Here is a 16,379-nt window from a genome sequence, read left to right on the forward strand (position 1 = left end):
TATATATATATATATATATATATATATATATTGGAAATAGAATACAAAGAGAAAATGGTAGAGTAAAATATCTAATATTTCTATTAAAATTACCAAGTATATGAGGTGTTTTAGGCCAATTGCGTAAAAAAAATGAAAAAGAACGCAGAAAATAAATAAAAATTTAAGTAACAGAACGTAGCCGCTGAATGAAGTGTGGGTGTACTTTAAACCTTAATACATATTTAGTTTATCATATCCCGCCAACTACTGGTAATTTTGTTTTTCTGCTTTATATATATATATATATATATATATATATATTTATTTTTTTTATTTCTGACGTATTTTTGAAAAACATTTATTTTTAGCGTTCTTGACACGTATTCCATTGTAATTTAGCTTTTCAAAAGCATGAAACAGTTAGAAAACGCCTTTCTCTGGGTCATGTGGTACAACCCAAACTTATTTTCTTCTCTTCTTTTGCATTACTCATTTTTTTTTCTTCCAGCGATTGATTTGGAAGCTACTTAGATTGTTTACTTTCTATATATATACATATATGTATATATATATATATATATATATATATATATATATATATATATATATATATATATATATATATATATATATATATATATATATATATATATATATATATATATAATATTTCCTGATGTAAAAAAACAACATTTTTAATTGTTTTTTTTTTTACATCAGGAAAAAATATAGAAACTGCATTTAAAATTCTAATATTTTTATTGTACGAAATTAATGTGTTCAGCTTATCTCGTTATTGAATTCCAGAACATTTTTTAACATTAGTCATTAATTCCTATTTCAGAATCAGAGTTTTTTCGATAATTTTTTTTCACTTCAAAGTTGTAAGCATTAGTTATCTAGTTTTCCGTTAAAAAAAAAAAATGAAAAGCTCATTAGGGGTGCACGTGTATTATTATCATCGGAATTCAGTGTTAACCACATATGCAAGTGAGAACATCTGCAACTGTGCTGCGGATTTTCGACGTTTGTTAAAAAATGCCTCCGAAAGTATGGCAACCCTACGGCGGCTTCCCCGTTAAACAGCGACATCTTCTATAGCCTCTATTCGAAAAGATCTCCCCTCTGCACACTTTCTCATTTTCGCAATATGACAAGGTAAGTTTTAGTTTCGCTCATTTATGTATTTTCGCGATTTTTACCGTAATTAGATGTCCGCCATGCTTTCTTTTTTTACACACATACTTTACTGTTCACTCACACCTGGAGGACGCTTACTTTTTTTACCTGTTTTTAACAGAACATGTTTATTTATCTCTAAAATTTGTGCTTCGTTAAAATGTAATTACTTAAATTTTAATCAGTCAATTAAATTGTATATTTCGCATTAATTTTAGCAATTGCATTATAAAAATTATTAATTTTTAGTAATATATTTACTGGAATTATTACTGGTAAAAATTTTAGTAAATCTCTTAAGCACATTTATTAAAATTATTAATACTTAAATATACGTGTACGAAAATTAATATACTTAAATTATTATTTCGTAATAATTTTAGTAAAATGCATTAATAAATGCATTTACTAAAATTGTAAGTAAATAGGCGATTAGTAATAATTTTAAAAATATCTTTTTAAAATTATTACTAAACGTACTGATTTAAATATAATTGATTAAGGAAACGTTTTCAAAAACGAAAATTAGATTTTTTTTAAACGTAAGATATATTTTTTTTACTAATTTAATATTTCTAGTATTGTATATTACGCATTCAATATTTCTAGTATTGTATTAAAATAAGCGGATTTTAGTTATTTGTTTATATACAATTTTAATTCTAATGTTTGGGTATTAAATTTTCGTAACTTTTCTTTCAATAAAATGTTTATCGACTTTCGTTAAATACAATTATATGTCTTTCGGTACGATTAAAAACACAATTACAAAAAAAGTTAAATAGCAACTAGTTTCATGAAAGCGTATAAAATAAATATACCAGCACGCGAGATTTCCAAACTTCTGAATACATAAAATTGATTATGAATGAATCGAAGGATGTAAACAAATGCTGATAAGCAAAACATTTTAAAATATATAGATAAATATATACCCCTTAATATTTGAAATAAAACTTTCCTTTTACTGAATAATATTAATATGAACTTTTAAAAAATGCAAAATAGAATATAGAATTATAGTTATTAGTGTAACTCACATTATTTTCTTACGGTTTAAAAAAATTAATCGCATTTGAGAATGTTTAATTGCCCTCACTCATAACTGAGCTCTGTAAATTCATGCCTACAATTTGTACTCAATTAAAATATAACTTAAATTTTAAAAGACTTTTTATAGCGAAATGAATATTTATTTTTTTTAAGCTAATTTCTGCAATTGAAAAGATATTGCTTCTAAATTAAATTGAAGCTTTGTACATGCAATACTTTTATCCCTTATTTCCTTAGCCTATATATTTGACAAAAATTACTTTTGTAATCTTTATTGATTACTTATTTTGGTATATAATTAAATAAGTGAAATTTTCTGCTGATCCCATATTAATTAAAGAACGTTATTAAGTTTACTTTTCCGTTAGTATTTGTAAATTAAATGCATGCGTTTTGTATTATAAAAACTGATGTTTTGCTTCAAAAAATAAAGTTATACGCACATTATAAATTTAAAATTTTTATCCCTTATTTTCTTAACTCTTATATTTGACAAAAAGTACTTTCTTAGTTGTTTTATATCACTTAATTCGTTTTCTAAAAATAATAAAATTTTCTGTTGGCCTGGTATTGATATAACAATAGAGTACAGAATGCTGACTTACTAACAAAACAATAAATCGAGTTTACTGTTCAATTAGTACCTGTAAATTATATGCATGCGTTTTATATTATAAAAGCAGACGTTTTGCTTTGGAAAACTAAGCCACACGCCATTGTTTTTTTCATAATATTTATCGTTTATTTCTCTAACTCTTAAATTTTTTAAAAGAAAAAATTTTTGTGCAATATTTATTGACCGCTTTATTGGGCTTATAATTAAAATGAATGGAATTTTTTTAGGTCTAATATTTGAAGGAGATAATTAAAGTTTACTGTTCCGTTAATGTCTGTAAATTACATGAAGACGTTTTGTATTATCAAAATCGAGGATAGAATAGAATTTTGTATTATTAGAGAAAGATTACTTATTGATTATTGTTTATAATGTGTTTTTGTAGCTGGTATCATTTGTTTACATTGCATATTTCTTTCTTTCTCTTATATGATCCAATACATTAATAGCGCAACCAAAACACTCTGTATATATGTTGTGCATTTTTTACCTACAATTTAAAGAAAAATCTAATTTACAAAGTGTAAGAATATAAAAATAACACGCATAATTCCAAGTCACAACAGCGCCAAGCTGCTGATGTTATAACTAGAAACTAGTTTTTTTATAACTGGCTTTGAAGAAAATGTAAGTCAAAACAAATTATCCATCATGACAGGAAAGCAGGAATAACCCTATCAGCATTAAAAGACTACACATTGATAAGCATCCACCAAAATAAGATGCAAAAATGGAAAAGGAAATCAGTGACAAACACGGCAGCTTTAATACTTTTCAATGATTGTATGATAATGCCCTCTTAATGATGTATGTCATTTTTGCTCTCTATTTTGTGGATATTTTGCTGTGTTATTCTGCTGGTTTGATTATTTCTGCTCTCCTATCATAAGAGAGAAAACAAATACAATTCCGCAACAGAGCGCCACAAGCTACTAATGTAAATCAAAACCAATTACCCAGCATTATTCCTGTTACTTATTGGACAATTTATAAATTTATTTTTTAATAAAAATAATTTAAACGAAAATTAATCTTCAATTTCTTTCTAACATTTAATTATAATAATTACAAGTATTTCCCATGCGAAAGTAAAAATTACTTTTGTCTTATTGTCCAAAAAATTATACATAAATAGCAAGAAACTATAATATTTATTTTCCAATATTGTTTTCGAAAAAAATAAAAAAAAACTTGTATTTTATACAAGAAATCATCAAGCATCGATTATAATTTATGGTATTGTGAATTATCAATTTTGAAATTATTTAAGATCTGAAAATAAACTTTTTCTCGGACAAATCTTTTCTTTCTTTTATTATTTTAATGAATACTTGAATAATTTTGTGTTGTTTGGGCACAGATAATGCTGCTGTTTGTGATTGTTATTCATATTCTATGCGTTCAAAAGCGTTTTATTTCTTTCATTTTGATTTACTTACAATATGAAAGATTATATATATATATATATATATATATATATATATATATATATATATATATATATATATATATATATATATATATATATATATATATATATATATATATATATATATATATATATATATATATATATATATATATATATATATATATATATATATATATATATATATATATATATATATATATATATATATATATATATATATATATATATATATATATAACCTAAAAAACTAAAATCTTCAGGATTAAAAAAAATTTTCTAAGCATATCTTGTACAATTTTTGTATTCCTTAGCTTTTATTTGCGCCTCAAAAACTGTATAGCATACTTTTGATAATTTTATTGCACATAATATGAAATTAAAAATAATAGTTCTTACATAATTTCACTCAAAGTAAAAAGCCGTTATTGTCACGCTGCTTTGTATTACATAATATGGTGATTCTAAATTTTTTTTATTTTTCTTAATTAGGAAGACATTTTTTTTAAAAAAAAAGAATGAAATCTGATTTACTCTTATTTAACCCTTTTTTAAGAATTATTTTACATATTGTTTGCTTGATGTTGTTTTATATTTTAAATGTAGATAACGTTATTTCAATATTTGTAAACGTAAATCTATTTTTAGTCATTTAGCTAATGTAAATTACCATTTTTCTCTGCTAATCGATTGAAAAATTGTCTATTATACGTCTGTTGTTGTTTTATATTTTAAACGTAGGCATTAATATGTAATATATACATACTTAAATCTCAATTTAGTCATCAAAATAATGTTAATGACCATTTTTCTTTGCTAATCGATTAAAAAAATGTCTGTTGTTGTTTTATATTTTGAAAGTAGATACCGCCATTTTAATATATAATATTTACAAACGTAAATCTATATTTAGTCATCTAGCTAATATAAATGACCATTTTTCTTTGCTGATCGATTAAAAAAAATGTCTGTTATGTTTCTAAATTCTGTTCGTTTTGGAAGGTATCAATATTTGTTACTTTTTCACTTCCTAATTAAATTAAACATTACTGATTTTTATTGTTCATATGAAATCTTGAACTAGAGTTAAAGAGTCTAATTGTATATTAAGCAACATTTAAAAAATAGTAGCCGGTAAAATCGATATCCGTATCTTGGATGGTTTGAAAACATCTGAGGAGAGAATTCCGGTCATTTGAAGTGAAGAAGGAAATAGAATACGTTACCTTTACTGCCATCTGCCGTTACTCAACAGAACTAGTCTGAAATAAATTTGATTCGTGTGTTTTTTGGAACGAAAGTTCTTGTATAAACAAAGCCGTGGTAAGGATTGAGTAAAGGAGCATTTGCCTAGGGCCCAGATTTTTTTGGGCAATAGAGCACCCCACGTTACTTTTTTTTTCAGTTTTTTTGTTATAATCACAAAAATTTCAATTTCTTTAAAAATTTTATTTTTAAACATTGAAGATTTGAAAAATTTATTTTCTATTGAATCTTATAAAGCATAGGTTAAAAACATGGGTGTTATAGCCCCCTCCCCAGTGGGTCTTGAAGACATTTAAGGGGGTGTAGTAAAAGTTTGGGTTAGGGATTTCTAGAGGGTTTTTAACAAATTATAAAATAAGTGTACACAGTAAAATTCATAAATGATTTATTTTGCTATCGAAGATATTTTTACATTTTTAACTCAGAATATAATATTTGTTATTAAAGCAGGAATATTATTTAAAAAAACGTTTATCAACCTTTCCCAACTAAGGTCCTCGGTTGCATTAGTCCGTGTGCGGGAGTCTAAGCCAAGATAAATTTTTGGGTCTAATACCGATTCTCGGAACGATTCACAGTCAAAAGTTCTCCGTTGAGGTTAAAATTGTGAATTTCGAGAAAACCAATTTTGAGTACACAAAAATAATTCAAACATACGTATAAAATGTCGCTTAGTGAGTTAATCAGTAGTGAGTTAATCTCGTTGTGAGGCTTAAAAAATGCTTTCAAATTAAAATTAAGTCGAGAAAATTTAGTTCTAATGCCCAATATGTTTATAAAATATTTTGCAGAAAGCGAAGCAGTACGCATCCCCGAATTAAATTCCAAGATAAAAATTATAAATAAATAAATCATCGAATCGATCGATTATCGATCGAAATAAATAATCATCGAATCGAGAATCGATTTCAATAATTCATCAGTGGATGGTAAGAGAAAACTGTTCAAAATGTTTTGGCTAGGGCCCCTTAGTTACAGCATAAAATAGGAGTTGTAAAAAAAATTATGTTGAATGAGTTTTGTCGCATTTGATAAGGCTTCTCCATTTTTCATCGTTTTCAGAAAAAAATGATTACAAAAAAAGAAGAAAACGTAAAAGATGAAAACAGGGGGGGAAATGCAGACTATTTCTTAATCATAACATCGAACTGAGGTCTTCCTGTCTGGATTTCGAAATTAAAAAAAAAAAAGCTTTTATATTCTTTGATTTTGTATTTATGTTTCACCAAATCTGGAGGGGTAATAAATTCGGAGCGAAAATAAATATTCAACAAAACTTTCTTTTCGATCTAGCAAAATAAAACACGCAAATTGATTTAAACTCAGACAAGTTAAATTCGCAGAAATAGTATATTCGTTACGATATTTGACAGCGTGTTATGTTTACTTTAAAACTTTAATTTCGTAATAAATCTTTTTTTTTAGCTCATTTAAGGAAAACACTAACGGAAATTAACTTTAAAAAAAATGCGCTGTTATCGTAGTGGTTAAACGAGTTATCAAAACAATAAATTGATTAGGTTATCGAAACAATAGCAATGTACTAATTTGCCTATGCAATGCAAGGTGAGGTTGCATTAGTCTGTATTGGTTAATATTCGAATAATATTATTGGTCGGGTGGGGAGTATACTTTCTGAAATAATATCTTTTTTAGAGGAAAATAAAATTTCCCAATTTTTTTATGTGATCTACATGTAAAATAAAAGCCTCGATGGTACAGACACAGATCTGTCATTGTGAAAGATCGAGGTTCAATCCCCAGTGACGGATTGAAGATCTCCCAGCGGATTATGGGAATCAGCTCGTCTGAGTAGTATAAGTACTTTATTTATGTCGCACTACATCTGCACAATATCACAATTTTGATCCTCTGCAGAGGTTATAGCTCCCCCACATTAGTAGCCTGACAACCTGCTCGTGAAGTCGAGCACCTTACTGTAGAACAGTTAAACGAGATCTGACACTGCACACCTTCGGTCCCTTCGTTGGCCGATGAAAATAGTCACCCACGCCCTCAATTCGCTTAAATAGTTTTCGAGATATGGCGAAAATAAAAGTAACATTATGAGGTCCAAACTTTGGATGGCTCTCCTTACAAACTATGGGGACCATATTTCCGAGATTACGCCCTAAACCGAATCCGTTGAAAAAGAGGTATGTTTATTCAAAGAAAGTGCAATTTTGTTTCAGAAAAAGTTTTTTTCGTAACTTAATTCATTTGGACCTAGCGTGACATATGCGTCACGGGAATCATGAGAATTCTTCTGATTTGAAAAAGGTCTTTTTTCACATCAAGCAAATTTATTTTATTCTTTTCAAAATTCAAGTAGTAGCTAACAAAAGAAATTATTCATTTAGTTAAAAAAAATACGAGATACTTTTTAATACGAGTTTTTTTGCTTCAAGACTTACATAAAAATTCAGGTTTTAATGGGTACATATCTTCTGCACTAATTAACTAGCATATTTAAGGTCACCACCTCGAACCATTAAGATTGAGCCCTAGAATATGAAGATCCGATAATTAAGTCAAAAGTTATTTAGGGTATTCCATTTTTTTTTCTTTTTCGCACTGTACAAACAAACATTTTCGTAAAATGGAAATATCATTCATAATTTGAAAAACAAATTATTAAGAAAGGAAAATAAATTTTTAAAAAAATGCTAAAACTCAAAAACATAAATGATCAGAAACTCATAAAAATAAATGACCAAAAATTTATTATGAGGAATTATTGACTAAAAACTCATGAAAAATAATTTATTCTCATCATCCTAGAACAGCAACATCCAAAAGCTTAGATATATGCTCTGATGCATTCAATGCCTAGAAGGAAAAAAAAGATTCTTACAAACATTACCGATACTTAACGAAGGATAAAAAAACAGCATTAATACAACTGTGTTGTTTCTTACTATAAAACTAAAATGTTTTATATCCTATTACCGTCGTTGAACAGCCGATCCAATTTTGGGTTTTCGACTAATAATGTTCAACTTCGTAGCTTTGTAATTTTGAACCAATCCATAACATAAGGAAATTCCTGGATCAGTACCCCCAGAGGTATGATTTGTAGTGGGAACATGGAGGAATTTGTGACCCGACACATTTAACGTGCACCTGCCACCATTTACTACACGGGGAGTCTTGGGTCGGCGGGATCGAACCTACAACCTCTTGGACATGAGCCCAGTGTCCTACCAAACAGGCTATCTCGTCTCTAAATTAAAATATTATAATAAACTAAAAAGAAAAAAAAGGAAATTGTGATTTTTAATGCTATTCGACTTAATTATTGCCAATTTTCACTAGCATTTCACTGAAAAACTCGTATTAATCAGCAATTTAAAAAATGGTAAAGAAATTCAACGGTTTGATGGATAAGGGAAATTTTAACTCTGTATTTGCGACTCTACTGCACAGTTTGAGCATTAAGAGACAAAAGTTTTTTTTTTTTTCGGTCGCATTGAAATTTTTAATATTTTCTTCTTGAAAATCTAATTGGATATCTAAAATTATAGAAGTGTGCTTCAAAAACTAAATTTGTAATTTAATTTTTGATAGCTGGTTAGTACAAGACTGCCAACTTTATACACTTTTTTGTCATATTTCACTATAGATAAATTCTCTGAGCCGTAGTGGGAACAGAGCTTTCCAATGAGGTGATCCGGGTTTGAATCCCAGCGATGGCTGGTAGATACGAATTCCGGCTTGCACCGACCACAGTGCTGACTTAAAATATCCTCAGTGGTAAACGGATCATGGTTGAGAGCCCCCCCTGGCCATTAGGCTAACCGTGGGGGTTTTCGTTGCTTTCCTCTCTATGTAACGCAAATGCGAGTTAATTCCCTTAAAAAGTCGTCCCTTGTCTTTTGGATTGGGTTCAAAATTACAAGGTTACGGAGTTGAACATAAATAGTCGTGAACCCAAACAATTGGGTCAGCTGTTCAACGACCGTTATAAAATATAGATAGATTCTATTCGCATCTAAGCTAATATTTTAATGTATGATTCTTTGTTTTGTAAATTGGATTTAAAGTTATTTTCTACACTATAGCACTTAAATGATTCAAAATTTCGTATGAAACGCCATTTTGTTCCAGCTCTTTCGTGGTGAAGAAGCTTTTAAAATGTTGCAAAATTATAAAAGCTTTTAATTGTCTACCTCTCGATAAAATATTTAGAGAAAATCGTAATAGTTGGCAACCTGGTTAGCATTAAACATTTTTCGTAACATAGATATTTTTGAATTCTAATATCAATTTTTAAAAAATTAACGGGATTATACGAAACTACGGGAATTTTAACTAACTGGACAAATTATAGACGCAAGTGAAAAATACGATATTTTCAGGCTGGACATTTCTAAACACGTGTTCTCTGTTCTACCAATTAGAATTAACAACTTATTATATTAATACAGATGTTGTAGATTTTACTCTGTTTCATAGGTAGACATTTTTAAAATTTTTATAAGAATTATTTTTTCAAAATAAAAATTTTAGATGTTAGTGTGTTACGAAAATCCCATTTTTTGTGATTTTGATTTGTTTTCTTATTTAATTAAAAATATTTGGTGTGAAGTAATACAGTTCAGGCTCCTCAGGTCCTCTATATTTTCAATGAATGTAAAGTATTTTAAAAACATCAATCACTTATAAATAAAAAGCCGCTAAGACGCTACGTTTTGAAATGCCCTTACATATGCAAGAAAAGAAATCAAAATAATAAAAGCAATTAGAAACTACACTACCAGTGGAAAAAAGAGCAATTTCAGCAGAAATTCCAAAAGGAAGTTGAAACCAAAAGAATAAATAAAGAAAAACAATGAAAAATATGACAACCGAAGCTGACGTCTTCCTGCCCCGGGAGTCATAAATGCAAAACCTTTTCTATCGAGAGAGCAAGACAAATGTCTAAGTTGCTCTCTCTGTACACCAAAGGTTTTGTCAAAGTGCAGGTAGAGAAAATACAAAAAACAAATACAAAATTATAAAATCTAAACTAATACATAGGAATATAATGCCCAAAAACTTATTTGAAGACTCATCTCAAATATACCGTATTTAAAAAATTCATGTGGTAATTTTTCCATTTATATTGTAACGGTTTACCGGAAATTCTGGTTTTCTAAATTATACATTTCATTACCACTCATTTAATCAAAAAATATAAAATTGAAAAGTAAATGCAACCCAGCATTTTTTATGCCATTTTCTAAGGTATGTTAAAATTACTAAATTTTATCACACATTATTAAACCGTATTTTATTGTTAATTCTACCACAGCGCTTCGTTAAAAACTGTCGAGCTTTTTCGTATTTCCCTAAAGACAGGAACGCGCTAAATTCTACTGTATTCTGGTAGTTATTACCATACTTCTTTTTTTTTCTCAGTGAACTTAAGAACTTAAGCGGAAGCGTTGATGCGCACGTTACCAAGGTAAATTGAGGAAAACTCTTTATTCGGCACTCGAACAGATTATCCTAGTTAATCGGCAGATTAGCTAGGTGAGGTAACGGCTTTTGATCGTTAAGGTAACAACACTACAAAACTCCACTGCTAATGTATTCCAATCTATCATCAGCATAAGATGGCACTACAAAAGGGTTATTTAGAAATTGACTTATTTTATGTTTGTTCATCTGGTAACAACATAAACTTAAAATATTAGTAATTCCGTATAATTACGTAATTGTTTTCGTGCAAAAATGTCAAGTTTTGTGCCAAATCAGCGTCATTTACTGGAACTTTTAATTTACTTCTTAAATTTGAAGAAATCTGTAGCTGAGGTGCATCAATCGCTTGGAGAAGCATATGGTGAGGCTGCTTTAAGGCCTCACATACCTTTTAATGCTTCAAAAAATCGATTTTTTTAATAATATTTTATTCTATTCTATGGATCTTTCTGAAAATTTGGAAAAAAAAGCATAAAAAAATTCACATTAGATCAAAAGTTATCGAAAAAATAAGTCATACATTTTCTTTAATAAAATATGTCCTGTTTTGTGTTTAAACTCATTTATCTCAAAATGCTATTTTTACACCTTGCGCGCACAATATCTCGAAAACTATTGATTAGAATTGCACAAAATTTTTACAGCAGGTCTCAAATACCTGTTTCTATAAATTAACGAAGCCATTTGAAGGTGGGATTAATGTATTGACATTTAAAAAAATGAAATAGCAATTTTTTTTGTTAAAATTTTTTAATAAATTTTAAAAAAATTTTTGCATAGAGAAAAAAGTAAAATTATTTGTTCATTCATCGTCATTTTAGTTTTACCATATATTTCTATACTCACAAAAAAAATCAAGCAAATATTATGTAAACTTTTTCCAGAAGCTTGCGCGCAAATAAAAACAGAAAAATTTTATTGAATTAAAATTTCAATTAATTAAGAAATTTCTTAATTTTTGAAAAAAATTTTTGCATTGTTTTCAAAATGTAGACTATGTATAGTGTCATATTTCAAAATTTGGTATTTTTAGAATAATTATTATAAAATTGGCAGATGATTGAAAATAGCTCGTTTTCTCTCATTTTTTACCTATTAAAAGGTATGTGAGGCCTTAAGTGAGAGGAATTGTTGTGAGTGGTTTCAGAAGTTTAAAAACGGTGAGTTTGACGTTGAAAAAAAAAAGAACGCAGTGGAAGGCCGAAATTGCACGAAGACAAGGAATTGGAAGAATTATTGGCAGAAGATTCGTCCCAAACGCAAAAAGAACTTGCTCTTAGATTACAAGGGACTCAGCAAGCAATTTCATATCGTTTAAAATCGTTGGGAACGATCCCTAAACAAGTAAGTTGAGTTCCATACGAACTGAAGCCAAGAGACATTGAACGTCGATAATGTTATTCGGAAACACTACAATTGTAAGCGCCGCAGACCTTGCTTTTACAGATTTTCAACTATTACGGCACTGTCTGAGTAGGAATTTACTTCATTCGATGAAATCAAGGAATGGGTCGATTCGTGGATATCCTCGAAAGAGTTCTTCTAACGTGGTATCCAAATGCTCCCAGAAAGATTGGAGAATGAAAAATAATGTACGCATTTTTCACAATTAACTGCTAATTTTTGAACTTATTTGTACTCCCAATATTATTACAATTTATACCTGTTAAATGACTTTTTATTAAGTGCTTCTATTCTCTTTTATTGTCATTATTGCTATTTTAATAAATTTATTTGAATCGCAGAAAAGATTCTTCTTTTTCAAGAGCAATTTTCTGCTTTTCTCATTTATTCAAAAAATGTGGGAAAATTTTTTTAATGCACAAGATAATGAAGATAAAAAATCTTATCATTATGTTATTCATTAATAAATGACTCCTTCTCTCTTCGCTCACCAACTTAATGATAAAGAGTGTTTCACCAAAGTTCAATTATAAGATCTCAAAGCACATCTATTAAATTTTTTGTTTTATAAACCGTCTTTAAATATTTTCTGCAATAAAATTCTTTTACAATCGTGTAAAATCTTAATACAGTCGGACCCCGATTTAACGAATTCACAGAGGTCGAAAATATTCGCCAAATCGGGATAATTCGTAATATCGGGGGTAAAATAGAAAAAAATTGACTTACCTTATGGCATATCCGAACATCTCTAATAAGCAAATACACAAAATAAATAGAAATTTTTCACGCTGATTAATTTGAGTATTTCGTGAGTAAAGTTTATTTCCTTGATTTCCTACATTAAAAAGCTCTTTTTCAAAGTCATTTACATCTTGCAACATTAGGTAAGATTTCTCTGTTTCCAAACCGTACAAAGCATCTGAAGAAGTAATAGTTTTCATTATCATCGACTACTGTGTCGCTATTTATAGTTTCTGATAAATCTACTTCATTCATGTTCCCGACATGAGGGATACTGTAATCATTTGGAAAGCAATCCATAATTTTTCTAACACTAATAAAGAAAACAAAAATTTTCGAATAATTCGTTATTTTGGGGTTTTATATTCGTTATATAGCGGTTTTTGAATTCATTTTAATCGGGGAGGAGAAAAAATTCGTTAAATCCGACTAATATTTGTTATTTTATAATCATTATTTTAATTGCATACGTTGACCGAATATTTTTTTTTAATGGTGGGCACTAGGGGGTTGTCCCATTGGCCACAGAAATGCCAAAACTGCTACTCTCTTCCCGTTACCCAGTGGGCACCTGTGTCGAAGCCATGGCGTTGGAGCAGCGTCACCCACGTCACACATCCACAAACCCGTTTATAGGGCTGGTCACATTCACACACAAAGGAGAAGGGACATAGAACACAGAGAGAAGGAAACATCCATGACCTGAGCAGGATTCGAACCCGCGACCAGCGACTCCGCAGTCAGACACGCTAACCACTCGGCCACCAGGTCGGCTATGAATATAGTATTACATTTAATTCATTAAATTACTGAATGTAATGAAAGTATAATTTATTAACTGTTATGAAAGCATAATTGTACAACGGTGTCTCAGAATATGATCTGATAACTATAATATATTGAAGGATTGCTTTTAGTTTGTCTTTAATTTTGAATCAAAATAAAAGCATAATATTAGAAAATAATGGAAAGAAAAGATATTTAAATTTGCTAGTTAATATCATTTGTCGATTATGTTTGTTATTTAAAAACAATTATATCATATGATTTTTATATCCGTTGAGGTGGTCCTTTTTTGTGGTTTTCAGTGAAAAAGACATTTTTTATGCTTATTCTATAATCGATTTTCTTAAATATTTCTGTTAACAAATTCTTCCGTCTTCAAATTTACTTTAATTTTACCTAATATTTCTGCTTATTTTTCGAACGCTCACCTGCACTTACTATTCTTATATTTCCTGTGACTTTGTAACAATTATTAATAAGTTTTGTCCTTCGCTAAACTTTACTGTGCCCTTTAAATATTCTTTTCAATTTGGAACCCCCTAGACCAAGCTTGTAGTGTTTTTTTCTAAATTTATTTCTAAAAACAATTTATGCAATTAACATTAGTAAACAAACAACATTTTTGTAATTATTTTCTTTTACTTTAATTTTCAAATTTTATATTGTCATTTAATTTTAATCAATGATCTAAGGTACGAAGGCCTTTAGATACGTGGAATTTTGAGCTTATGGACTCTGATAAAATAATCATCTAAAAAGGTTTAAATGCATTTTATTTTTTTATTCTTGGATATCGATTTCTATGAATAGTTTATAGAAATGTATATAACAATGTCTTCAGAATCCATGCTGTTATCTGATTATAAGGAAAGTTTCTAAATTTTCAATAACAGCCCTTAACGGTAACAGCTTCAGTTTTCTCGGTGTGGGGCTCCATAGCGTTAGAAATGAGGGGTCCTGGGCAAAAGTCCCTCTTACCCCACCCTTACGACGGCTCTGTTGTTCATCTCTAGGCAACGTCTTAAATATTGACCTAGAAAATGGCGTAATATTTTAATGTTTTGAAAATTCATAATTTTTTTTTAAAAAAATTTAAAGTGTCTGAGTTTATTCGATTTAAAAAGCTACTTCACCACATTGTTACCATATAAGTATGCAAAAAATTTAAAATTATTCAATTATTTTAATAGTTTTCATCAAAATAAAAATTTTAAAAAATCTCGCCAAATTGGCGATGCTTTGAAAATGGATTAATTTTTAAATATTCATTATTTTTAAGTTCTTTTTAATTCTTTTTAGCAATACACTATAGCTTTTATAAAATTTTAGTTTTTCATTGAATTTTAGGCATTTAAATAGATAACATTTATTACACTTTAAATAATTAATATATTTGTTGTTCCTTATTTCTCTTCTTTTCATCGGTATAATTTTTTTTTATAGATGTTCCGGCTATTTTTTTTTTTTTTTTTTTTTTTTGTCTATGGTTAAAGAGTTTCAAGAAATAAACATCATGAAGTTTTTCGAAATGCTCTTACAACGGAAAATAAACAAAGCCAAAGTTTGATATCCTTAATTAAGATTTAATTTTAATTTGCGGAAATAATATTGCTATGAAAAATCCTCTGGACTTTAAAACGAATGAATTACTTAAAAAATTTAAAACAAAATTATTAAGATTTTTTAAAAAAATCGCCAGTTGGGCAAGAATTTCCACCTAGATGAAAATCAAAATATTTATCAACTTATGATTATTTTTATGAGTGCACATAATGCACTCATAAAAATAATGTAACAGTGAAGTAACTTTTTGAATATTGAGAAATTAGACCACTTTTCATTTTCTCAAAATTGTGGCCTCACTTATTGAAATAGTCGCATTTTGCGCCATTTTATAACTAGCATACAATTTTTAAGATGAGTAAAATTTAACCTATCAGTCATGAATATCTATTTAAAATCAACAGAACCGCATAAAGAAAATAATCGCATTTTATTTTCCTAAAATTGGGACTTTATATAGTCATTTTGCTTCATAATCATAATTAGCATTAAAAGTGAAAGATGGGTAAAACTTTACCTAACACTTATGAATGACTATTAAAAATTTTCAGAATAGCATACAATAAAGCGCTATTATGACGACAGACAATAAGAGTGGTTTTAACAAATAATACTGTAATGATGTAGAAATGTTGTCAAATCTTCTACATAATACAAATTTTAAGCAATTTTTCCAGTGGTAAAAATATGATAATATATTTAGGGAAAATATTACAATGATATTTTTGGTCTTTCATTAAAAATAAGTTTGTTCGCAAAAGTTATGTGGTCAGCTTTGTCGCTGTGCAAATGCAGCTGAATACATCTTTTATCTTCTCTGTAATAACAGACACCTCGGCAAGAACTTTTCACTCCTCTCGAAAATATATTCGAAAGCTGAGAAATCTCTAAATC

General features: G+C 28.5%; 1 protein-coding gene across 2 annotated transcripts in view; it reads left to right on the forward strand.

Moving 5' to 3' along the window:
* Positions 1-16,379, forward strand: part of Slip1 (SLo interacting protein 1) — a 98,909-nt gene that overhangs the window by 45,801 nt on the left and 36,729 nt on the right. Inside the window, exon 1 of one of the 2 annotated variants that reach the window (XM_043041329.3) lies at positions 946-1,140. The exons of the other annotated variant lie outside the window; for it this stretch is intronic. The gene's annotated coding sequence lies outside the window, so the exon portion shown is untranslated. Of the gene's footprint in view, positions 1-945; positions 1,141-16,379 lie in introns of those variants that run through there. 2 annotated transcript variants of the gene reach the window in all.

The sequence above is a fragment of the Parasteatoda tepidariorum genome, chromosome 12 (assembly GCF_982258835.1).
Source record: "Parasteatoda tepidariorum strain Cologne lab strain chromosome 12, Ptep-v5.0, whole genome shotgun sequence".
NCBI classification, from domain to species: Eukaryota; Metazoa; Arthropoda; class Arachnida; order Araneae; family Theridiidae; genus Parasteatoda; species Parasteatoda tepidariorum.